The 24,448-nt window shown below is 44.9% G+C and overlaps 7 non-coding genes and 1 pseudogene across 7 annotated transcripts; 4 read left to right on the top strand and 4 right to left on the bottom strand.

The window, feature by feature from the left end:
• Positions 1-3,081: 3,081 nt before the first annotated feature.
• On the top strand, positions 3,082-3,152 carry trnag-gcc (transfer RNA glycine (anticodon GCC)). The gene has a single exon. It is a non-coding gene; the product is annotated as a tRNA-Gly (tRNA).
• Positions 3,153-9,280: 6,128 nt separating this feature from the next.
• LOC138232371 (U4 spliceosomal RNA) lies at positions 9,281-9,421 on the bottom strand. The gene has a single exon (XR_011187103.1). It is a non-coding gene; the product is annotated as a U4 spliceosomal RNA (small nuclear RNA).
• Positions 9,422-10,713: 1,292 nt separating this feature from the next.
• Positions 10,714-10,832, top strand: LOC138232410 (5S ribosomal RNA). The gene has a single exon (XR_011187141.1). It is a non-coding gene; the product is annotated as a 5S ribosomal RNA (ribosomal RNA).
• A 636-nt stretch (positions 10,833-11,468) lies between these two features.
• LOC138232481 (U1 spliceosomal RNA) lies at positions 11,469-11,632 on the bottom strand. The gene has a single exon (XR_011187205.1). It is a non-coding gene; the product is annotated as a U1 spliceosomal RNA (small nuclear RNA).
• A 1,807-nt stretch (positions 11,633-13,439) lies between these two features.
• Positions 13,440-13,558, top strand: LOC138232477 (5S ribosomal RNA; annotated as a pseudogene).
• Positions 13,559-14,193: 635 nt separating this feature from the next.
• On the bottom strand, positions 14,194-14,357 carry LOC138232488 (U1 spliceosomal RNA). Its single transcript, XR_011187212.1, has one exon. It is a non-coding gene; the product is annotated as a U1 spliceosomal RNA (small nuclear RNA).
• A 4,017-nt stretch (positions 14,358-18,374) lies between these two features.
• Positions 18,375-18,447, bottom strand: trnac-aca (transfer RNA cysteine (anticodon ACA)). Its single transcript has one exon. It is a non-coding gene; the product is annotated as a tRNA-Cys (tRNA).
• A 1,995-nt stretch (positions 18,448-20,442) lies between these two features.
• Positions 20,443-20,516, top strand: trnat-agu (transfer RNA threonine (anticodon AGU)). The gene has a single exon. It is a non-coding gene; the product is annotated as a tRNA-Thr (tRNA).
• Positions 20,517-24,448: the final 3,932 nt, after the last annotated feature.

The raw sequence follows: 24,448 nt of genomic DNA, 5'->3' as shown, positions 1-24,448 counted from the left end.
AAGTCATAGTTCTATGGGATTCAATCATAGACCGTGTGACATGGAAGTCAGGAACCTAACCCACAGCGCCAACAGCACAGTCACATGCTGAATGCTGAAAAAGCACTACAGAAACATTATCGACAGACAATGTACAGTGTGTACTATTCTTGTGTTGCGGTACATGAATATAATTATATCGTTATTAATTTCTAATTTATAACTTTATAAATTTACTTTATAAATTTATTAACGTTATTAATTAATTTCACGACGCACAGACAGGGCGCGGGGAGCCGCCGCCTGCAAACACAGCTCCAGGCAGGACTCCACTCCGCAGGAGCCGCAGAAAAGAGGAGATGGGCAGAGACCTGAGCTGCTGTTGCTGCAGACGCTGTCTTTTCTGCACTCGGGGTAGGAGTGAATGTTGAGTTGCCCTTAGAAATGAAGCAGAGCACTTCAACGGCACGGGTGTGTGTGTGTGCGTGCGCCTGGTGAGTCTGGGAGACAGATCGAACCTGGGCTAAAAGAGAGGGGGCTTAGCCCTCTTCCATTTGCTACTTCAAAGTTGTACAACCCATTTGTATCTGCTAGGCGGCGCAGTCGTCGTGCACAAAGAACGCTTTGAAAAGCGTCAAAGGCAAGTCATTCCGAGTTGGTCGTTTGTGTTTTCCGTTCAGACGCGAAATGCTGAAATGATCTCTCGGCTCCTGGGTTGTCATTTCTGCTCCGTAAAGGAATCACAGCACGTTACTTGAAGTTACTTGAAGAATGCATATGCAAGGCAGGGGGCCAAGAGATCTGGACTCTGAAAATAATAGGTTTTTGGTTCTAACTGTTAGGACAATTAGACAGGGTTTGCAAATAGTGGACAAAAATCGTCTTAACTTCCATTGTAATATTTTATATTTTATGTAATATTTTTTTCTTGGAAATATAGAAGTTGTACATTTTAAAATGTATATTTGAATCAAAATGTGGTTTTGAGTTAGTGTGTTAATGTAATTAGTTTTGTGTTTGTCATTACTATACTGTATATTGCCATGTTACCAGAATTTGTAGCTGAAGTTTAAGACTAGTTGTGTTTTTATGATTATTGCCCATATGTTGATTGTTGATTGATTGTATACAATGTATAATTTGAAATACATATGTTTCAGGTGTGAATGTGTATTTTCAGAATACATTTCTAAACCTAATCATTGGCTTGTTTTACTTGTTTCTACACCTATAAAATCTATCTTTGATGTATAATAGACCTCTACCCATATACGTATAATAGACCTCTAATGTTATCCGTATAATAGACCTCTAACCATATACGTATAATAGACCTCTAAAGTTATACGTATAATAGACCTCTAACCATATACGTATAATAGACCTCTAAAGTTATCCGGAACTCCAACCATATATGTATAATAGTCCTCTAAATGTATCCGTATAATAGAACTCCAACCATTTATGTATAATGAACGTCTAAATATAGACGTATAATTGACGTTTTACTTTAGACGTATATTAGAATTTCATTCTAGACGAATTGTAGACCACATTTAGACGTATAAGATATGCGTTTAATAGACGTATATTATACGTCTTTTGCCCAATGGGTTACGTCTCAACAGAAACGCTCTTTAGCTCTTTCAGCGTTATGCAGAGACCATCGTCTGTCGAGATCACTTTTGAGTCAGCGCGAAACGCCGTGTGCTGTCAGTTTGATTTCATATTGCTCGTAGCGGCGCCCGGCTTTTGTCTGTCAAACGTTAGGTTGCGCTTCTTCATGCTGCATCGTCGGCATGAGTGGAGCTTTATAAACGTCTGTACTTACTGCGCCCCATAAGAAATCGTTTGTCCCCGTTCAAAAGAGATTGTGCGATGTCCTGCAGCAAACCTTTGACAGTTTGAAAAGAGGAATTTATTCTGCTTCCTGTGCGTGCAGTAGTTACAAAGTTGAACGCCTTTACACGATCTGCTGCAGTTTTCAGTGGGCGGGCTTTGTCAAATGGCTTGGAAAAACGCACTGTGTTTCGGCTCGGGAAACATCATGAGCAGTGTCCTGCATGTTTTCTGTGTATAGCTGTCTTTTAACGCATACAGAATTCATTCGAAATCATTGATTTCTCCAATTAACAAGGGTCCCTTAAAGGATGAGTCAAAGTAACGTCTAATCGGATTAGTTTCCTTAGAGCTGGTTCAGAGTTTGCTCAAGAGTTTACCTTTCACAGATGCGCAAAGAAGAATGTTGGGGGTGCACGCTTCAAGGCGCCTTACAGCTGTAGGGAGTGATTCGAGACGATTCGTGGCGTGTGCTCGTTCCCATATACCGTACGACCCGGGATGCAGTGCTAGGATGATTACAATACCGCTTGGGCACGTAACGGCGTTATATGCAAGTGCGGGACGTGAGGGTTTTCGTTTGTTCGTTTTGTTTTGCTCTGCTTTGCTTTGTTTTGCTTTCCATCGCGTTGGTAAGAGCGTAAATAAAAAGGCGATTCCTGTGTCTACCACTAATGTAAGAGCTATTTCAAGTGCGACGTGGTGCGGCTTTTCAAATGCTTGTGGGCATTTCTCTGTTGTTGATTCTTTTTTTGTGTGTAACAAAGTGGCATTTTCATGTCCGGACGGGGAGACTTTATCATTCCGACATGAAGCCACCCTTAAGTCCTCTGAGGCGTGTCTGTCTGCAAGGCTTGTATTTTGGAAATGTTTTTTTGAAACGGAGAACGACTTTGAAATAGGCTTCCGCCGGCGCCTCGCGATCCAGGTAAGATTGTAGCAAGAACGCAGCGGCGGTGGGGCTTGCTGTAGTCGTGGCTGAGTGGTTAAGGCGATGGACTAGAAATCCATTGGGGTCTCCCCGCACAGGTTCCAATCCTGCCGACTACGTTGTCCGCCTTCAGTCGGTGTGTTTCGGCACAAGCAAAGAAGCGCGCCTCTTTGCTGTTCCTGGTGGTTTTAAAACGCCCAATCGCTTGTACCCGCTGCCTTGGAAATAAGTTCCTCAGCGTCCGCAAATGGCATTTTGCAGCTGGAAGCAGATGTCAACGCGTTTTGCACAGAGCACCAAAAAAGCGTCTTTTTTGAAGGCCCAGGCACTGAGCATTGGTGGTTCAGTGGTAGAATTCTCGCCTGCCACGCGGGAGGCTCGGGTTCGATTCCCGGCCAATGCAGTGGCTTTTGCAGCGAGCGGCTCCATCACTTGCATCCCCTTGCAACTCGCAACTGAAAACCCACTGAAGCTAAGCAGGTGTGAGCCAGGTCAGTACCTGGATGAGGATGAGCTACAGGGAAAAACAAAGCTTCCAGCTGGAAGCGGTGTTAATGGTGCCGGCGGTGGGGCGCTCACCCTGAGGTCTGTGCGGGTCCCAATGCCCCAGTATAGTGACGGAGATGCTGTGTTGTAAAAGGGCGCTGTCTTTTGGATGAGATGTAAAACCGAGGTCACAGCGCTCTGTGGTCATTCAAAATGACCACCAAAACCTTTGACAAAAGCTCTTGGTAATTGATGGTCTTCAATAATGCTTCTCCTTTAGGTACATTTTAAATCAGCTGAAAAATGCTGTGAAATGGGGGGGCACTTCAGGCCAGTGTAGGATTTGGGTTACAAGAACCATGAAACTGCACGAGAAAGCCCGTACACTGAATTACACGGCTTTCTATTCAAAGGAGGACAAAAGAAATTCCCTGAGTTTGATTTTTTGCAGCACAGAGAGGAGCACTGTCGTGAGGCCGGTTAGCTCAGTTGGTTAGAGCGTGGTGCTAATAACGCCAAGTTCGCGGGTTTGAGCCCTGTACGGGCCAGGTCTAGGTCCAGGTCCCTGTTTGTGAAACAGGCAAATGACTGTCTCAGGGGCCCATTCCTCATTCTCAAGACACATGTATGCAGTATGTACACCGTGCATTGAGCAATAGGGACTGAATACACCACAGGTAAGGTTAGAAGTCATTCTGAGGTGCCACATGTGAGGGATACAGCTAGGCATCCGAAATGTACGGTTTGAGACCCTTCAGGAGTACTGCATCCTTTGAGACAGACCCGTGCATGTTAAACAAATGATCATTTCTTTCGGCATTAGGGACTAAATATACTAAACATATGATGCTAAAATGTTATTTTCACATATATTAATGTAATAAATGATTGCTTATGCTTTATAAACAAATCTAATTAAAATAAAAGCTTAAGTTTTGTATTTATCTTGTACCATATAACATGATTTTCTTTGTATTTCAAGCCCACAAAGTGTCCAAATGACGCACTACATGATATAAGGAAGATTATCACATGCATATCGGTATTATCTTTCTTATGAAAATGCATTCCTTTCATTACCTTTTACTTTTTAAAATGAACTCAAATTGAGTATAATGTAATAATTTAAGTAGAATAGATTCTAATAATATAATGATCCAGTGTTTTGCACTACTTCACTGCTTCACTGCTCTATGCCATCTGGAAATAAATCCTCAGACTGCTTACTGCCCTGGGCATGTACCAATAAATTAAAGGAGCACATCTGTTTATCACTGCGTTGAAGCAGGAGACACACAGTCTCTGCAAACACATCCTAGATACAGTGTTCCAGCACCTTTGACCTCATCCAGAACGTATCATTTCTTGAAAGGGATTGCTGTCCGAATGCACATCTGAATCCCAAACAGAATCTCTAGTAAAATACGATCATTTGTGAAACAGGCAAATGACTGTCTCAGGGGCCCATTCCTCATTGTCAGACACATGTATGGAATGCTTTCACCGTGCATTGAGCAATAGGGATTAAAAACACCGCAGGTAAGGTTAGATGTCATGTTCTATGATCATTTCTTTCAGCATTAGGGACTAAATATACTAAACGTATGATGCTAAAATGTTATTTTCACATATATTAATGTAATAAATGATTGCTTATGCTTTATAAACAAATCTAATTAAAATAAAAGCTTAAGTTTTGTATTTATCTTGTACCATAGAACATGATTTTCTTTGTATTTCAAGCCCACAAAGTGTCCAAATGACGCACTACATGATATAAGGAAGATTATCACATGCATATCGGTATTATCTTTCTTATGAAAATGCATTCCTTTCATTACCTTTTACTTTTTAAAATGAACTCAAATTGAGTATAATGTAATAATTTAAGTAGAATAGATTCTAATAATATAATGATCCAGTGTTTTGCACTACTTCACTGCTTCACTGCTCTATGCCATCTGGAAATAAATCCTCAGACTGCTTACTGCCCTGGGCATGTACCAATAAATTAAAGGAGCACATCTGTTTATCACTGCGTTGAAGCAGGAGACACACAGTCTCTGCAAACACATCCTAGATACAGTGTTCCAGCACCTTTGACCTCATCCAGAACGTATCATTTCTTGAAAGGGATTGCTGTCCGAATGCACATCTGAATCCCAAACAGAATCTCTAGTAAAATACGATCATTTGTGAAACAGGCAAATGACTGTCTCAGGGGCCCATTCCTCATTGTCAGACACATGTATGGAATGCTTTCACCGTGCATTGAGCAATAGGGATTAAAAACACCGCAGGTAAGGTTAGATGTCATGTTCTATGATCATTTCTTTCAGCATTAGGGACTAAATATACTAAACGTATGATGCTAAAATGTTATTTTCACATATATTAATGTAATAAATGATTGCTTATGCTTTATAAACAAATCTAATTAAAATAAAAGCTTAAGTTTTGTATTTATCTTGTACCATAGAACATGATTTGCTTTGTATTTCAAGCCCACAAAGTGTCCAAATGTTCTATGATCATTTCTTTCAGCATTAGGGACTAAATATACCAAACGTATGATGCTAAAATCCTGAAAAAAGGATGTGCTCCATCTCGTCAGTAGATTGGATTCCAAAACTGATTTGGGTCAATATACATTACCTTTGAAATTAAAGTACAGTCTACTGTAGGGAACCATCAACTTAGAAAGCATTGGCCTTCCCTGGGGGTCAGGTAGGTGCAAAAGATAAACCTTTATCCTATCTTTATCTTAAGATAAGTGGCCAAGCAGTATTTTTCCAAGTTTCACCAAGCACATCATGTTGCCATAGTAGACAAAGTTCTATAAAATGTTAAATAACTTTTAAAAAAAGTATCTTGGTCTTACAGTACTGTACAAGGTGAATTAAACTGTCCCTGGTAATAAAAAGTAATTAGAAGCATCTCAGAAACTTTATCTCTAGAAACATTAGCTGTTTTATATCATGTAATTTAGTGTGATGTTGTCAGAATTCAAGGACATTATCACACACAGAAATTGGTTCAGTTAAATCTAAAAAACACAGCTAAACATGGGTTTAAATGTAACAGAAGTCTTACCTCTTGTCAAAAGATTTAATTCAAGAAGCGATGTAATAAATGATTGCTTATGCTTTATAAAGAAGCTTAAGTTTTGTATTTATCTTGTACCATAGAACATGATTTTCTTTGTATTTGAAGCCCACAAAGTGTCCAAATGATGCACTACATGATATAAGGAAGATTATCACATGCATATCGGTATTATCTTTCTTATGAAAATGCATTCCTTTCATTACCTTTTACTTTTTAAAATGAACTCAAATTGTGTATAATGTAATAATTTAAGTAGAATAGATTCAGGTAGGAAATATAGAGTCATGATGTTTATGGCTGACATCATTTCACATGGGTGAATTTTAAGCTAAGAAATAAAAACATTTACAATGAAGATACCATTGCTTAATTTTAAATGCCTTTAAAAAATAAATACCTCCTGAGAATAATTTGCCACTCCCAGATCCTTGGTAAGGTACTGTTTGAATCCAATCAGGAGAGGAGCATCCAGGGAGTGCTTTCTATAGAGTCCAGCTTGGGCCACTCTCTTCCGGCCTGCTGATACTTTTTAACTACTCAGGGCCTGTAAGGATATAAAACACCGGTTTAAACATTTTATACCTATAAGACAAATTAGAATTTTAGTAAAAAATAGATACATCTGAAAAATAAAAAAGTCTTACTGCTGATAGAGTTCTTCAGAGCTCACATCTTCCCCTTCCTTATGCGCTTCTGTTTCAGTTTCTAGAGCAGCCTCTGGCATCTCTTCCTCCTGGACAGCGGCCTCTTGCTCAGGGCCGCTGGAATGCAGGTAGATTCTTTTCAACATGCTTTTACATAATATGTTGTAACAATGATTTCAAAAAGAAACTACAGAAGCCTTACAGATTAAAAATATCTCACCTTGCCAATGTGTCTTCAGGCTTCCCATGTACAAAAAGGCCCAAGGACTCTAGCAGTCTTACAACCACTATCCTGTTTGCCTCACCAGACACGATCTCTATTCTGTGGTAATCCACGATGACCCCGTTCTTCAGGTGATTCATCATGTCCTCCCTCGCCTGTTGAGAGGCCATCCTGATCTTTTCTGCCGTGGCGTGCTTCATACACGCCCTCTTCAAGTGAGCAGGAAGCTGATCAAGAGTATTCAGGCACATCTTGCACACCAGGGGAATCCTCGCGGGTTTCCTTTGAAAATAAATAATACCATCTGTGTATAGAAACAAGCTAAGACTGATTTCTTAAATTATCCTTAATTTTCTCTCTCATAGTTTGAGCATAATGAACACTTACTTGGTCTCAGTCACAGACTTTCCAATAGAAGCCATTGTGGAGTTTAGCAACTGCAGGTCCTAGAAGTGGGGAAGGAATTTTAAAAGAGAAATTGAATTACAATACAGAAGGAATGGCTGAGGGTTCACTGAAATATATAAATATACAAATTCCAAAGACTGAGTCCATATAGAAACAACTACCTTTCATTTTCAGTATAAGAAAAAAAAACATTATCTTCCAAAGCATCATAAAATTGTCCCTTCTTCCAGACTCTACTTATCTCTTGTAGTAGTATAGCAGACCTTTCCAGGTGAGCAGATCACAGAGTCCGAAATGAGCTTCCTCCATCAAGCAAAGTACCTGAACATGACTCTGTCTTCATAAAAGCGCCCCTGTAATAAAGAAATTAAATCCGAAATCAAGAGGGCAGTTGCCTACTGAAATACAAGAAGTCATCAATTTTAACCTAGCAACACATTAAAGGCTGCATCTATACAAGTACGATTCTAGAAATGCTCACCAGATTACGTTTTAAGAAGGAACTGCGCCTCAGGTTCTGCCGAGATCTTAACTCGGATGGCAGGATTCAGAGTCCGGAGTGCGGACTGATGGCGCACGGAGGGTCCATATACTGAGGATCCCTCAGTGATCTTCCGCGTATTCAAACCGCCAGCGTGTGACTCCCCTGTCCCCGTGACCTCATTGCTCTGCTCTCTCCTCTGTGCAGCTGAGCACGACTCACGGTAAAATGGAAAAAAATATGCCCTCGACGTGAGATTTATTCTGGAGCGAGCCAGTGTTGCGCATAGCTGCCTTCAAAGCAGTTAACCCAGGTTCGATTCCCGGCCAACGCAGTTGCGAATGTTTTCAAATGCTGTCATGAGCCTTGGATTGTGACTAGCAAAGCGAAGCCTTTTGAAAGAGCTAAAGCACTGCAAAACGGAATTGAAGGAGAATCTTACAGGGGATTCTGAGCAGTGTCTGCATACATGCAGTCAGATAAAGGTGCTGAAAGCTTGAGCTACTCTCAATGTCATGCTGCCCTTCCCCGGAGTAAATCTGTTCCATTGAAAGAATGCTTCTGGCAGGTTCAAAAAGGGACCCTTGTTAATTGGAGAAATCAATGATTTCGAATGAATTCTGTATGCGTTAAAAGACAGCTATACAAAGAAAACATGCAGGACACTGCTCATGATGTTTCCCGAGCCGAAACACAGTGCGTTTTTCCAAGCCATTTGACAAAGCCCACCCACTGAAAACTGCAGCAGATCGTGTAAAGACGTTCAACTTTGTAACTACTGCACGCACAGGAAGCAGAATAAATTCCTCTTTTCAAACTGTCAAAGGTTTGCTTTGCGAACGCTGCAGGACATCGCACAATCTCTTTTGAATGGGGACAAACGATTTCTTATGGGGCGCAGTAAGTACAGACGTTTAAAATGCTCCACTCATGCCGACGATGCAGCATGAAGAAGCGCAACCTAACGTTTGACAGACAAAAGCCAGGCGCCGCTATGAGCAATATGAAATCATACTGACAGCACACGGCGTTTCGCGCTGACACAAAAGTAATCTCGACAGACGCTGTTCTCTGCATAAAGCTGAAAGAGCTAAAGAGCGTTTCTGTTGACACGTAACAAGCTCGTTTCTTTCTACCATGATATCACCGTGACCAAATCTGTCTTTAAACACCTTGCTCAGTCTCTGACGAGACTGTCAAAAATTGCTTTCGCCGATTGTATTGCAAACCGGTGGAAGCGAGTATTGGGAAAAGTTTTCAACTAGCAATAATCGCGCCTCGGCTAAACCTCACAGGCTACGATACTGCCACTGCGCAAAGCTGACGGTTGCCGGGCAACCGCGGGGATCCTATGGAAATCGTTATCGATCGTCTCATGGCATGTCGTTGCTATAACGCTTCATATTTGTCGTCTTCTTCTTCTTCTAGCTTGAGGTTTTGAAGAATTTCATGACAGACAAGGGCTCCGTTGGGAACAAAGGGCGTTGTGAGAAAATCGTTGCTTATTTTCAGCAGCAGAAATACAACCCTTTAAATACAAGATGACAGAACAATGACGAAGGGCATGCCGGGAGGAACTCATGCACTACAGAGGAAAGGGGGCGGGCACGTACAGTTCACATTCAAGCCACAAGTACTCTTCTTGGATGTTGCACAAACAAATCCTAACGTCTTGAAAGCATTGCAGCATGTTTGTGTCCCACTTCCCGTGGCTGCGGGACGACTGACACGAACGGACAAACACAATCTGTGGCGTTTAGCGTGAAATAGTCTTGCAGGCATCGTGCTGTCTCACTGCATTATTATACCGCTGGAGGAAACAGTCCATCTGGCCATGAAACTCATTTGAACGTCTAGCTACAGCAACTAACAATATCATGATTTATTCAGGATGTGTGGAATCAGCACGTCCCGGAGGCAGCTTCCGAAATCGTGAGCATTCTCTGGTGGTAGGGGCGTTCAAGATGGCGCTCAGGTGGGAGGTAAAGTTTAGTGGTTGGGGAGTTTTTTTGAGTTTTTCATGACCTGAATGTTAATTTTTGCTTTTTTTGACTACAGAAAAATAAGGACTTAACACTAGTTGTTTAAACTTCAGTTATAATTGAAAGAAAAAAAAACGATTTTTTTTTAGGTTTAAAAAGTCCGATATGAGTAACACTGGGAAAAGAAAAGAGAGTGCTGGGTCTTCGAAGGAGAACTCTAAGATACCTCAATCGTATATGTATAGCACTACAAAAAAATCGATGGCAACTAAAGGGAAAAGTGAAGAAGCTGCAGGGGCAGCAACAGGGCGGAGGCGCCGCGCGCCCGGCCGATATGTTGGACCGGTGCGCTTTACGTGCTGAAATAAACACGAGACAGCCCCGAAATGTTTCCAGAGTGCTGTGCACTGAAGACTTGCCTGGTGCTCTTCCGTGCAGATTGTTTGTCCTCCTCCAGTGCGGGACGAGCCAACACAAGGGAGCGCATTCGCCAACATCCAGGCACGCAATGCGATTTGGAAAGCAGCTCCTTTCCAAAGAGTTGCACACGAACGATCCTTCAGTCCCGCTCGGGGGGCACAGAACCCCCGCCACACACAGCTTCAAGTAGCGAGTCAGGCGCCGGGGCTTTTGCTTACGGCCACACCACCCTGAACACGCCCGATCTCGTCCGATCTCGGAAGCTAAGCAGCGTCGGTCCTGGTTAGTACTTGGATGGGAGACTGCCTGGGAATACCAGGTGCTGTAAGCTTTTGCTCTCCCGGCCAGCAGGGGTCGCCGTTGGTGCCGTAGGCTTTGGGAGGAAAACCTGCAGGATGGAAAGGTGATCTATAGCCTCATCTCTAGAGATGTTTTGTTGCTGTGGCATGTGTGTGACCCATATTCAAAAAAAAAAACCCGTCTGTAAAACGAATATCGAAGCTGCCTCTAAATCTGCAAATGAAGATGAGTCGATAAACCACTCGTTTTTCGTATAACTAGACATATATTCATTTGTTACCGATTTCATTCATTGAGCACGGATACAATAGAGGTACAGCCATTCACTGTTTGACATGTCTGCACTGGTACAGAACCGAGCAATCAGAAAACGGGTGAAACTGTCTTTAGACTCAGCATACAGTACCGAGGCCCCCCATGACCAAATAAAGGCTAACCTCGATAATCAGCCTAAAGAACGCAGACTACAGCAAAACGACTGACTTTGAAAAGGGAATGAACGTCTGGAAGGAGTAGTGGAACTAGCTTGAGATGCTTCTCCGGACCCCTAACTAAAAGCCAGCGAGAACCAGCAGCGGCATCCACTCCTGTCGAACCGGGATCCTTCCGCAGCCACGCAGCTCGTGGTGTCCTAACCCTCCCGTATCTGATTTTGGACCAAGCACATCAGGGGAGAGCGCGAACGCAGTCCCCCACTACCAGAAATTATGCAGTCGAGATTCCCACATTTGGGGAATTCGCAGGGGTCAGCACAGCCGGAGTGCAATGGCCGAGCCTCGCCCTGGGTGAACCTCCTTCTTGATCAAGGTTTCTCCCCTGCCAGGTAAGTATAAGTTAAACAGGCCCCTGCAAGCGGCCCGCACCCACAGCACAAATCGCGCAGCCTAGGCCACCTCCTCGCCCCGCACGCCACCGCCTCCTGCTGGGCCCACTCTTTCACACACTCACACGCCACACTAACACTCAAAAGTGTGGGCAAAACGAGAAAACGAGCGTGCCGTTTCCTACACATCTGCAGTCGCCGTTGCGCATTCGCAGCATGTCCCGGGATGCAATTCGGCCTCATTTGCATAACTCCAGACCGGCAGATCGCCACGCAAGCTCGCGACGTGCGCCTGCCACACACCGAACAAACCTTTTCAGCAATTTCCAAAAAACAGGCCTGCTCGCCTGCCCACAAGGCTCCGTCTCTTACCTGCTCTCCAGAGCCTGCTGCCTTCTGTGCTTTTCTCTCGGCACCGCTGCAGTGCACACAACTCCTGCAGCGGGAGGGGGGGAGAAAGTTCCCGCGCTCCGCCGCAGGGAAGGCTCGCTCCGTGCGCTCACGTCCTTTCGATGCCAGTCCAACAAGTGCTCCGCATTAGCTGCGTCGGGGCTCCGGCGTGTCGCACCTCACCTCACCTCGCACTGCCCCCTCCTTGAATGTCTGCCGCTGGGCATGCCCCGCTCTCCTCCGCCTTATCTTATCGCGTGTGAGCACCGACAATGGCCACAATGCCGGGGAATGGCACCTGTAAAGTGTTAATTGGGGCACAGGAACAGCCCGTCTCGTCTCGGGGGGGCCGGCTTCAGAGACAATACAGCAAACACAGCGGGGCCGGGGAAGAAGACGACACCACACATGCGGGTACATTCAGCTCCGGCGGGAACGAGACATTTGTCGGTCTTTTCAAGTGCCGAGAGCCGAGCAATCCTTCACTTGTATCGTTTCTCCCCGATGACTAGATCTGGCCCTGCGACTCTCGACTGGGCTCACCCCCGGGGCAGCCCAGCAGGTGTGAGCCTGGCCGGCACCCGGATGGGAGATTCCACCCCGGAAAAGCTCCGGTTGCTGCTGCTCCTGCAAGAGGTGTGACTGGGACCAGTAGGGAGCGCTCACCCTGCGGGCTGTGTGGCTCTCTTACGCTCCAGCCTCCTGATGGCGACACTCTGCTGCACAAACAGGCGCCGTCCTTCGGGGGAGGCGTCAAACCGAGGTCCCGACCCTCCTTGGCCATTAGGAAACCCCAGGGCGTCTCTCAAAGAGAGACGCCGGGGGTGTCCCTCTGGTGTTAGTGCTCCCCTTTACCCATCAGTCGGGGTCTCCTCCTAATCCCCGTCTCACCTGTAACAATCAATGACGAGGCCCCCCTGTCCGTGAGATTTAGTACTCGCGCAAGAGACCGGGGGCAGAGCGCGAACGCGGTCCCCCGCCCCCCACAAAGTGCGCGCTCCGGGTTCCCTCTCGGGGCCCTGCAACACAGCGGAAGGGCAGCGAGAAGGAGCCTCTTGCTCTGACGCCGCAAGGCCACAAGAGGGCGGAGGCGCCGCGCGCCCGGCCGACGTGTTGGACCGGTGCGCTTTACGTGCTGAAATAAACACGCGAAAGCCCCGAAATGTTTCCAGAGTGCTGTGCACTGGAGGTTTTTGTCTGGTGAAGACTTGCCTGGTGCTCCTCCGTGCAGATTGTTTGTCCTCCTCCAGTGCGGGACGAGCCAACACAAGGGAGCGCATTCGCCAACATCCAGGCACGCAATGCGATTTGGAAAGCAGCTCCTTTCCAAAGAGTTGCACACGAACGATCCTTCAGTCCCGCTCGGGGGGCACGGAACCCCCGCCACACAAAGCTTCAAGTAGCGAGTCAGGCGGCAGGGCTTTTGCTTACGGCCACACCACCCTGAACATGCCCGATCTTGTCTCATCTTGGAAGCTAAGCAGCGTCGGGCCTGGTTAGTACTTGGATGGGAGACTGCCTGGGAATACCAGGTGCTGTAAGCTTTTGCTCTCCCGGCCAGCAGGGGTCGCCGTTGGTGCCGTAGGCTTTGGGAGGAAAACCTGCAGGATGGAAAGGTGATCTATAGCCTCATCTCTAGAGATGTTTTGTTGCTGTGGCATGTGTGTGACCCATATTCAAAAAAAAAACCCGTCTGTAAAACGAATATCGACGCTGCCTCTAAATCTGCAAATGAAGATGAGTCGATAAACCACTCGTTTTTCGTATAACTAGACATATATTCATTTGTTACCAATTTCATTCATTGAGCACGGATACAATAGAGGTACAGCCATTCACTGTTTGACATGTCTGCACTGGTACAGAACCGAGCAATCAGAAAACGGGTGAAACTGTCTTTAGACTCAGCATACAGTACCGAGGCCCCCCATGACCAAATAAAGGCTAACCTCGATAATCAGCCTAAAGAACGCAGACTACAGCAAAACGACTGACTTTGAAAAGGGAATGAACGTCCGGAAGGAGTAGTGGAACTAGCTTGAGATGCTTCTCCGGACCCCTAACTAAAAGCCAGCGAGAACCAGCAGCGGCGTCCACTCCTGTCGAACCGGGATCCTTCCGCAGCCACGCAGCTCATGGTGTCCTAACCCTCCCGTATCTGATTTTGGACCAAGCACATCAGGGGAGAGCGTGAACGCAGTCCCCCACTACCAGAAATTATGCAGTCGAGATTCCCACATTTGGGGAATTCGCAGGGGTCAGCACAGCCGGAGTGCAATGGCCGAGCCTCGCCCTGGGTGAACCTCCTTCTTGATCAAGGTATCTCCCCTGCCAGGTAAGTATGAGTTAAACAGGCCCCTGCAAGCGGCCCGCACCCACAGCACAAATCACGCAGCCTAGGCCACCTCCTCGCCCCGCACGCCACCGCCTCCTGCTGGGCCCACTCTTTCACACACTCACACTTTTGCATTCCCCGCATCAGTAGCTAAGAGAATATAATTTACGACTCTTGTTAATGCAGTTTCAAAAACCAGACTGAAATTTCTCAAGTATATTATTTGAATCCATTTGATGTTGGGCAACAACTATTCTTTCAAGACTTTTGGATTGAAATGGGACCTTTGAGACAGGCCTGTAGTTGTTAAGAACTTGTGGATCCAAATTTGACTTCTTAAGGAGCGGTCTAAGAACCACTACCTTAAATTGATCATGTACGACGCCTGACGCAAGCGATGCATTCATCATACTAATTATAGGTCCTGCCAGTCCTTCAAGGGAATCTTTGACTAGCTGAGTGGGGATGGGATCTAGCAAACAGGTGGTTTACTTTGTCTTACGTCTGTGTTCATGAGTCCACCATAAGAAGAAATCTGAACAGGAGTGGTGATCATGCGAGGTCACCACGGAGGAAACCACTGCTCTCCCCCCAAAAAAAACCACCACTGCCCCTCTCAAGTTTGCTAAAGACCACATGGATGTTCCACAGCAACTCCTGGAACAATGTTCTGTGGACAGACGTGACAAAAGTTGAACTTGTTGGTAAATGTGCACAGCGTTATGTTTGGAGATAACAAAACACTGCATACCAACTCCAAAACCTCATCCCACCTGGAAAGCATGGCGGAGGCTGTACGGCTTGCAATCATCGAGGGACCGATGAATTCCAAGATGTATCAGGAAATTCTACAGCAGAATGTCAGGGTGTCTGCCTGTGATCTAAAACTCGAAAGACGCTGGGTCATGCAGCATGACAAAAACAAAGGAGTACATCAACAACAGAGTGGCTGAAACAGAAGAAATTCCGTATTTTGGGATGGCCAAGTAAGAGTCCTGACCCCAATCCCATTGAAGTGCTGTGGCGTGATCTGAAGCAGGCCGTTCAGCGCAAGACATCCCAAAAATATACATGAACTGAAACAATTTTGCATAGAGAAATAGGCCAAAATACCTCCTAACCGCTGCTCAGGTCTGACCAGCCGCTACAGAAAGTGGGGATTGAGGTTTTTGTCATAAAGGAGGTTCCACTAGCTCCTTAATATAAGGGTTCACGTACTTTTTCCATCAATGACCTTGATTGTTTAAACCATTTGGTCAATAAAGAAACAGCAATGTCAAATGTTGGGCGTGTGTTGTTTGTTAAATCAGACTCTCTTTATTAATTATTATGACTTAGATAAAGATAAGATCACATGTTAGGAGCCATTCATGCAGAAATCCACATCATTCTGAAGGGCTGTTTACAAAAGTTTTTCTCCCAACTGTATGTGAGAGAAAAGCAGAGACGCTCACTGAGTAAGGTGGGGTTGTAGCTTTGCAAATCAAAAGGACATTTGTACGCTCAAAATGGGACAGGAACACCCCAGACGGGACTCAAACCCACAATCCCTGGCTTAGGAGGCCAGTGTCTTAGCCATTAGGCCACTGGGGCACACTGGGTGAGGTCGATCATGCTGATGAAGAGCCAGTTTTTTTTCCTTTGCTTTTTCAAAGGGATCCCCAAAATTAGGGAAGTTAGGCAGCAGAAGGTTTACTGTGACCTGAGAAGGACCGGCATCCAATCACGGTGGTACACACACACACGCTCTCACTCATCTGAGCTACACGGCTACCAAGATGATCTCAGTTGCGCCGAGCTGGTACGGAACATATTGAACTGATCGACGGCGAATTGTCTCTCAGACAGGCTTTTCACCTCTGAGCTCCCTGACTGACAGTAATCAGCTAGGTAGTGAAACAGTCAGCTGCTTCTAAGCCTTAAACAGCTGCATCTCGGCGCTTCCAGAGAGAGATGATTTGAAAGCCAAACATCGCCCATTGGGAACACCTTACTATCACTAGTTTAAGAGACTCTTAAGGTCTTGCAGAGGTGCCTGTCTAATAGCATGCGCTTTGCAAGCTATAGGTGTTTAGGCTGAGGCAGAATGCCTGTTAACAAAATGTTTTTCTAAAGGGGCCTCGCGCTCTTTTCCAAGCAATGGTCACCATCCCCACCGAGTGTCACAATGTAGTCATGTCCTAGGACATCACCTGTTAGTCTCCATTTGTCTGCCACCAACACTTTAGGTTACGGGGTCACAACCGCACCCCAAAGACCAGAGGAGCCGTTGGCGTTCTGGCGGCGCAGATTGGGCTGAAGGTGGGGCGCTTGAATCTCGCTGTTGGAGGCCGTCTGAAACTGACCCAAGCCTTTCCCTTGAATTAAATGTAAATAAGAAATGAACCCCAGATGCACATGGAATCAATCACGTGTTTCCTTTGAGCCGTTTCAGAGACTGCTCCAGAGTTTACCTTGCACAGATGCGCAAAGATTAATGATGGGGGTGCACGCTTCCAGGCGTCTTACAACTGTAGGGACTGATTAGAGACAATTCGTAGCTTGTGCTCATTTCCCTCTATTCCCCGTGTTGCAGTGGTAGGATGACGTAAATTCCTGCTTCGACACGTAACGGCATTATAATCAAGTGCAGGAGCTGAGGGCTTTAGTTTTGTTTCGTTTTCCATGGCGTTCGTAAGCGCGCAAATCAAAGGCAATTCCTGCGTCTAACACGAATGTAAATGCTTTTGAAAGTGCAGTGTGGTGCAGCTTGTAAAATCCTTGTCCACATTTTTGGTTTGTTGATGTTTTTTCTGTCTGCCAAAGTTGCATTTTGACATCCGGACTGGGGGACTTTATCATTTGAACGTGAAGCCAGCCTTAAACCCTCTGAGGCGTGTCTGTCTGCCGGCACGAATCTTGTGAAAGGTATTTTTTTTAACGGAGAGCAACTTTAAAAAGGTTTCCGCAGCCAAATCGCAGTCCGTGTTTGATTATAGGAGGAATGCGGCGGCGGCGAGCTCGCATTTGTCGTGCTCGAGTGGTTAAGGCGATGGGCTCGAAATGCGTTGGGGCTTCCCCGCGCAGGTTCGAAACCTTCCGACTCCGGCGTCTGCCGCACGTCGCCTTGTGCCTGCGCGGCAGAGGCGAAGTGCCGCTTTTCCTTTCCTGGTACTATAACAACGCGAAATCGCTTGGACCCGCTGCCATGGAAATCAATTCTTCAGATAACTACACATTTTGCGTTCGCACCTCTGGTGCTCTACTTATGCCTTTGAAAACCTAATGAATAAAGCTGAAAGAACCGACACGATATGTAGGTGCTGGTAAAGCACGCAGTAAAGAACTGTTAACAGCAAGGGTTTCAGTGGGTTAACTGAGGAGAAGGCGTGATCGCTAATTGTTGACTTTTTATTTGGTGTTAGAAACACTCTTACTGTGCATGACGTGCAACAAATGTAGCCACAGAAATTGCATCACGCTTTCATGTATGCTATTGTAGACACCAACGTTGCCTAGATAGAAAACCGAAATAGCCGTGGGTTTGCTTGCTGGTCTGAAGGATCTCTCTTCGAATATCTATCATTTGTCAATGGAAGTAAAAGGCGCTGCAATCTCATACGTTCAGAATCAAACCCGCAGCTGTTGTTCGACTTTATTTCTTGACTAATTACAACTGAGTGTCGCATGAGCAGTTACATAAACTTGTCTGGTATATTTGAACACAAATGCCGTTCTTCAATTAAAACTAACAGTACATTGTCAGGGACATTCAGTTCTATACAAACAAGAGACAGACAAGAGAATATTTCTACCGTTCATGTGGACTACGTGTTGACTTACTGATCGGAATAATTGAAAGGTTCGGGCTCATAGCCGATGCAGTGCGTGCTAATTAGAACAGCAACGCTGAGCTCTCAGCACCGTACTGAGCCCAGGTCAGGTGCAGTTCATTTACATGAAGGAAATCTCTTACTGGGTACGATTACAATGCAGTAAGTAGCACAGACTACTTAGGGAGTAGCCCGATGCGTTTAAAAACGACCCGAGCCAGGCAGGAGTCGAACCTGCAATCTCCTGATCTGTAGTCAGACGCGTTATCCATTGCGCCACTGGCCTTGGTGTAACACTGCAGGACTGTAACCCAGTGAGATCAGCACTGCACCTAGTAAAATATTACCCCCGGTCCATTCTTTTCCAAAAGTGAGAAACACCTGTTTTCTACATTTTGTCTGTTTTAAAACCATATCTCTTTAAACCAAACCAAGAGTTTGTCTTTTGTACTGATATTCTGATTCATTTCGATTTCAAAGAAAAAAAAACATTATCTTCCAAAGCATCATAAAATTGTCCATGCTTCCAGACTCTACTTCTCTCTTGTAGTAGTACAGCAGACCTTTCCAGGTGAGCAGATCACAGAGTCTGAAATATGCTTCCTCCATCAAGCAAAGTACCTGAACATGACTCTGTCTTCATAAAAGCGCCCCTGTAATAAAGAAATTAAATCCGAAATCAAGAGGGCAGTTGCCTACTGAAGTTCAAGAAGTCATCAATTTTAACCTAGCAACACATTAAAGGCTGCATCTATACAAGTACGATTCTAGAAATGCTCACCAGATTACGTTTTAAGAAAGAACTGCGCCTCCGGTTCCGCCGAGATCTTAACTCGGATGGCAGGATTCAGAGTCTGGAGTGTGGAATGATGGCACACGGAGGGTCCACATACTGTGGATCCCTCAGTTTTCTTCCGCGTGTTTAAACCGCCAGCGTGTGACTCCCCTGTCCCCGTGACCTCATTGCTCTGCTCTCTCCTCTGTGCAGCTGAGCCCGACTCACGGTAAAATGGAAAAAAATATGCCCTCGACGTGAGATTTATTCTGGAGCGAGCCAGTGTTGCGCATAGCTGCCTTCAAAGCAGTTAACCCAGGTTCGATTCCCGGCCAACGCAGTTGCGAATGTTTTCAAATGCTGTCATGAGCCTTGGATTGTGACTAGCAAAGCGAAGCCTTTTGAAAGAGCTAAAGCACTGCAAAATGGAATTGAAGGAGAATCTTACAGGGGATTCTGAGCAGTGTCTGCATACACGCAGTCCGATACGGGTGCTGAAAGCTTGAGCTACTCTCAATGTCATGCTGGCTTTCCCCGGAGTAAATCTGTTACATTGAAAGAATGCTTCTCGCAGGTTCAAAAAGGGACCCTTGTTAATTGGAGAAATCAATGATTTCGAATGAATTCTGTATGCGTTAAAAGACAGCTATACACAGAAAACATGCAGGACACTGCTCATGATGTTTCCCGAGCCGAAACACAGTGCGTTTTTTCAAGCCATCTGACAAAGCCCGCCCACTGAAAACTGCAGCAGATCGTGTAAAGACGTTCAACTTTGTAACTACTGCACGCACAGGAAGCAGAATAAATTCCTCTTTTCAAACTGTCAAAGGTTTGCTTTACGAACGCCGCAGGACATCGCACAATCTCTTTTGAACAGGGACAAACGATTTCTTATGGGGCGCAGTAAGTACTGTTACTGCTCGATACCGACGTTGGCCTACTATACCATGTTCAGCCACTGCTAGAAAATGTGCGGCTCTAGCACCGGAGCAAACAACAGGAGGGCCGACACCGAACAGGCACACGTGTCAGACATGGAGAACGATGAGAATGGGATTCGAACCCATGCCTGCAGAGCACAATGGATTAGCAGTCCATCACCTTAACCACTCAGCCACCTTGTCGACGAAACTGGGCTGTCCGGACATGGGTTGGCGCGCTCCAGATGATCTTTTTCTTTTTTTCCCCACGTACTCGAGGGTCATTTTCCTGTTCCACATGTGATTTCAACATTTTCCTTGGGAGATGTCAAGCCAGCAAGCCACTGCTGTGGTTCAGTGGCCAGTGTGGAGTTCAGTGGCCCTGTTGTACACAGAAAGCACATTGAGCTCCTTGGACATGAAAAGTTCCAGATAAAAGCCATTTGTCATCCTTTCTCTTGGTGTCGATGTTGCTATTGTATGTAAAGGTGGCAACTTGCTCAGCGAGCAGGCGGAGCACACACCGAATGCAGATGTGTCTGAGTGGTGTGTCCAAGTGGCTGCAAAAGGACAACACTCCTGGGGCGCCGTGGCTTAGTTGGTTAAAGTGCCTGTCTAGTAAACAGGAGATCCTGGGTTCGAATCCCAGCGGTGCCTTCTTTGTGTCTTCTCGAATAGAACTGGTCCTTACAGACAACCGCCTACGGCTAGACTTAATTAAATGCAAGTATTCATTTCCTGTCTTTAAAGCGACTTGTTTTTCTTAAAATGGATGCAACTTGCAAAACATGAAATACAAGCCTTGCTAATCAGCGCTAGCGGCTGGCAAAAAAAAAAAGAAGTCAGCTATTTTTTTTTCTTTAACCTTAACCCTGCTAACGGAGAAGAGTTAAACGACCGAGTCTATGCAGCTTAAACGGTGCGCAAGTCGGGTTCTTAGCTGAAAGGGTGGTAAATCACGCTCACCCCAGTCCTTAATCTTTTAAAGAGGATACAAAATTGAACCTAGTCGCCACATCACATACATCCTGTTAAATGATAAAAAGGTAACATCTATCCTCGCTCCAGAGTAAATCTCACGTTGAGGGCATCTTTTTTTTCACTTTACCGTGAGTCGGGCTCGGCTGCACAGAGGAGAGAGCAGAGCAATGAGATCACAGGGACAGGGGAGTCACACGCTGGCGGTTTGAATACGCGGAAGATCACTGAGGGATCCACAGTATGTGGACCCTCCGTTCGCCATCAGTCCACACTCCGGACTCTGAATCCTGCCATCCGAGTTAAGATCTCGGCGGAACCTGAGGCGCAGTTCCTTCTTAAAACGTAATCTGGTGAGCATTTCTAGAATCGCACTTGTATAGATGCAGCCTTTAATGTGTTGCTAGGTTAAAATTGATGACTTCTTGTATTTCAGTAGGCAATTGCCCTCTTGATTTTGGATTTAATTTATTTATTACAGGGGCGCTTTTATGAAGACAGAGTCATGTTCAGGTACTTTGCTTGATGGAGGAAGCTCATTTCGGACTCTGTGATCTGCTCACCTGGAAAGGTCTGCTGTACTACTACAAGAGAGAAGTAGGGTCTGGAAGAAGGGACAATTTTATGATGCTTTGGAAGATAGTTTTTTTTTTTCTTATACTGAAAATGAAAAGTAGTTGTTTCTATATGGACTCAGTCTTTGGAATTTGTATATTTATACATTTCAGTGAACCCTCAGCCATTCCTTCTGTATTGTAATTCAATTTTTCTTTTAAAATTCCTTCCCCACTTCTAGGACCTGCAGTTGCTGAACTCCACAATGGCTTCTATTGGAAAGTCTGTGACTGAGACCATTATTTATTTTGGAGCAATGAGCAATTCTTATATAAATGCAATAAAATCATTATGCTCAAACTATGAGAGAGAATTTTAAGGATAATTTAAGAAATCAGTCTTAGCTTGTTTCTATACACAGATGGTATTATTTATTTTCAAAGGAAACCCGCGAGGATTCCCCTGGTGTGCAAGATGTGCCTGAATACTTTTGATCAGCTTCCTGCTCACTTCAAGAGGGCGTGTATGAAGCACGCCACGGCAGAAGAGATCAGGTGGCCTCTCAACAGGCGAGGGAGGACATGATGAATCACCTGAAGAACGGGGTCATCGTGGATTACCACAGAATAGAGATCAAAGGACACTTTGTGGGCTTGAAATACAAAGAAAATCATGTTCTATGGGACAAGATAAATACAAAACTTAAGCTTTTATTTTAATTAGATTTATTTATAAAGCATAAGCAATCATTTATTACATTAATATATGTGAAAATAACATTTTAGTATCATACGTTTAGTATATTTAGTCCCTAATGCTGAAAGAAATGATCATAGAACATGACATCTAACCTTACCTGCTGTGTTTTTAATCCCTATTGCTCAATGCACGGTGAAAGCATTGCATACATATGTCTGACAATGAGGAATGGGCCCCTGAGACAGTCATTTGCCTGTTTCACAAATGATCGTATTTTACTAGAGATTCTGTTTGGGATTCAGATGTGCATTCGGACAGCAATCCCTTTCAAGAAATGATACTTTCTGGATGAGGTCAAAGGTGCTGGAACACTGTATTTAGGATGTGTTTGCAGAGACTGTGTGTCTCCTGCTTCAACGCAGTGAGAAATAGATGTGCTCCTGTAATTCATTGGTACATGCCCAGGGCAGTAAGCAGTCTGAGGATTTATTTCCAGACAGCATAGAGCAGTGAAGCAGTGAAGTAGTGCAACACACTGGATCATTATATTATTAGAATCTATTCTACTTAAATTATTACATTATACACAATTTGAGTTCATTTTAAAAAGTAAAAGGTAATGAAAGGAATGCATTTTCGTAAGAAAGATAATACCGATATGCATGTGATAATCTTCCTTATATCATGTAGTGCGTCATTTGGACACTTTGTGGGATTGAAATACAAAGAAAATCATGTTCTATGGTACAAGATAAATACAAAACTTAAGCTTTTATTTTAATTAGATTTGTTTATAAAGCATAAGCAATCATTTATTATATTAATATATGTGTGTAGCGGCGAGGCTTATTAATAAGGCAGAATTAAGTGTTCTGAGCCTTCCCAAATGAGGCCCCATTTCTCTGTTCATCTCTGTGGTGCAGCCACAGAGAGACTATTCATGCAGGGTGATTTAAGGTCCTAGGACAGCTCCCAAAGGGGGATGCACTTAGCTAAGCCTGGCTATCATGATCAATGGTCATCCATTGGCGCCTATCTGTCTAGGGAGTGCCAGTTGGACATCTGGACTGCATTACTAAGTGTCAGGACTAAGTGACTCATATCTCACCTTGATCAATCAATCAAGGACTGGTAGGGCCGAGTAACCCACGTGGGACTCTGATGCCCATGGAACTTTCAGCCAATCAATGAGCTGAAGTTCCTCCAGGTAAAAACAGGCAACACAGAGAGCCTGTGAGATTCAGTAAGATTCAGAAGGGAGGATTCAGAGGATTCTGTGGACAATTCTAAAGCGAATTCAAAGGAGAATTCCAGGGCAGGACGGCCCAGGAGCAGAAGGCTCCCAAGGGCAGGACATTCTCGCAGCGCGCCTCCTGACCATCCTGAGACTCAGCCCGGACAACCACGGAATGGCCAGTGTGTCCGAGTGCCAGAACTTTCATTTGTTCTAAGAGTCTAGAGCGGAGGTTGCCAGAGAATAACTAGAGGATCCACCCGAGGTTAGCACCAGCAGCAGGCCTCGTGAACAGGTCGGAACTGTGGACAGCTGAATCACTATTCAGAACTAACTCTTCATCAGAAACGAACCGGTCCTCTTCCTGACTTGCTCGGACCCACAGTCATCTTTTCTCCTGTGCACAAACTTTGCTAGTTAAAGCCAACAGTGAGCATCAGCAGCGCAGCGTCGCAAGCCGCACAGCACAGCCTGGCACGGAGCCAGAGAGCGCGGATTGGACAGCAACAGCCTGCAACTGTTTCTTTGTGCCCGCAGGAAGATCTGAATCCCCAAAGATTGGATGAGTATTCAACTTCAATGCATTACAGCTCGAGAATTCAATTGTTATCCCAACCAGTTGATATCAATTTAATTCCTAAGAGTTATGTACTTGTTTGAGTATCTAATGTAGAAGTTATAACCAAGTTCATTAACGAAACGGTCTTAATGAATGATATACTGAACGTATGTCCTCTTGATATGTGTAACACTTCGTAACTGACTGAATATATATCTTTTGTATTCTGATAACCCTCTCGATAAGATCTGTTAGGTTTACATGCATATTTTATGTATTAATAAATGTATCCTCGTGTATTAGTACCTGTGTGTGCGCGTTGTTTGAGTTATGTCACATGGTTGGATTCTAAAGCCATCAAAAGAATCAACTTTGTGATTTACTGCTACAATTAATAATTGTCTCAGTAAATGCCCAAACCCTACAGAACTGGTGCCTTCAGAGAGCCACTACATTTAATTTTGCTATGGCAACATTACATATTTGGCGTCCCTGAGCCGGTTTTCTTACATTATTTGGCGTCCCTGGGTGGGCGTGGCAAGACTGAAATGAGTCAACCAAGCG

The sequence above is a fragment of the Lepisosteus oculatus genome, unplaced genomic scaffold (genome assembly GCF_040954835.1).
Source record: "Lepisosteus oculatus isolate fLepOcu1 unplaced genomic scaffold, fLepOcu1.hap2 HAP2_SCAFFOLD_63, whole genome shotgun sequence".
NCBI lineage: Eukaryota > Metazoa > Chordata > Actinopteri > Semionotiformes > Lepisosteidae > Lepisosteus > Lepisosteus oculatus.
This window is presented reverse-complemented; position numbering and strand designations above follow the sequence as displayed.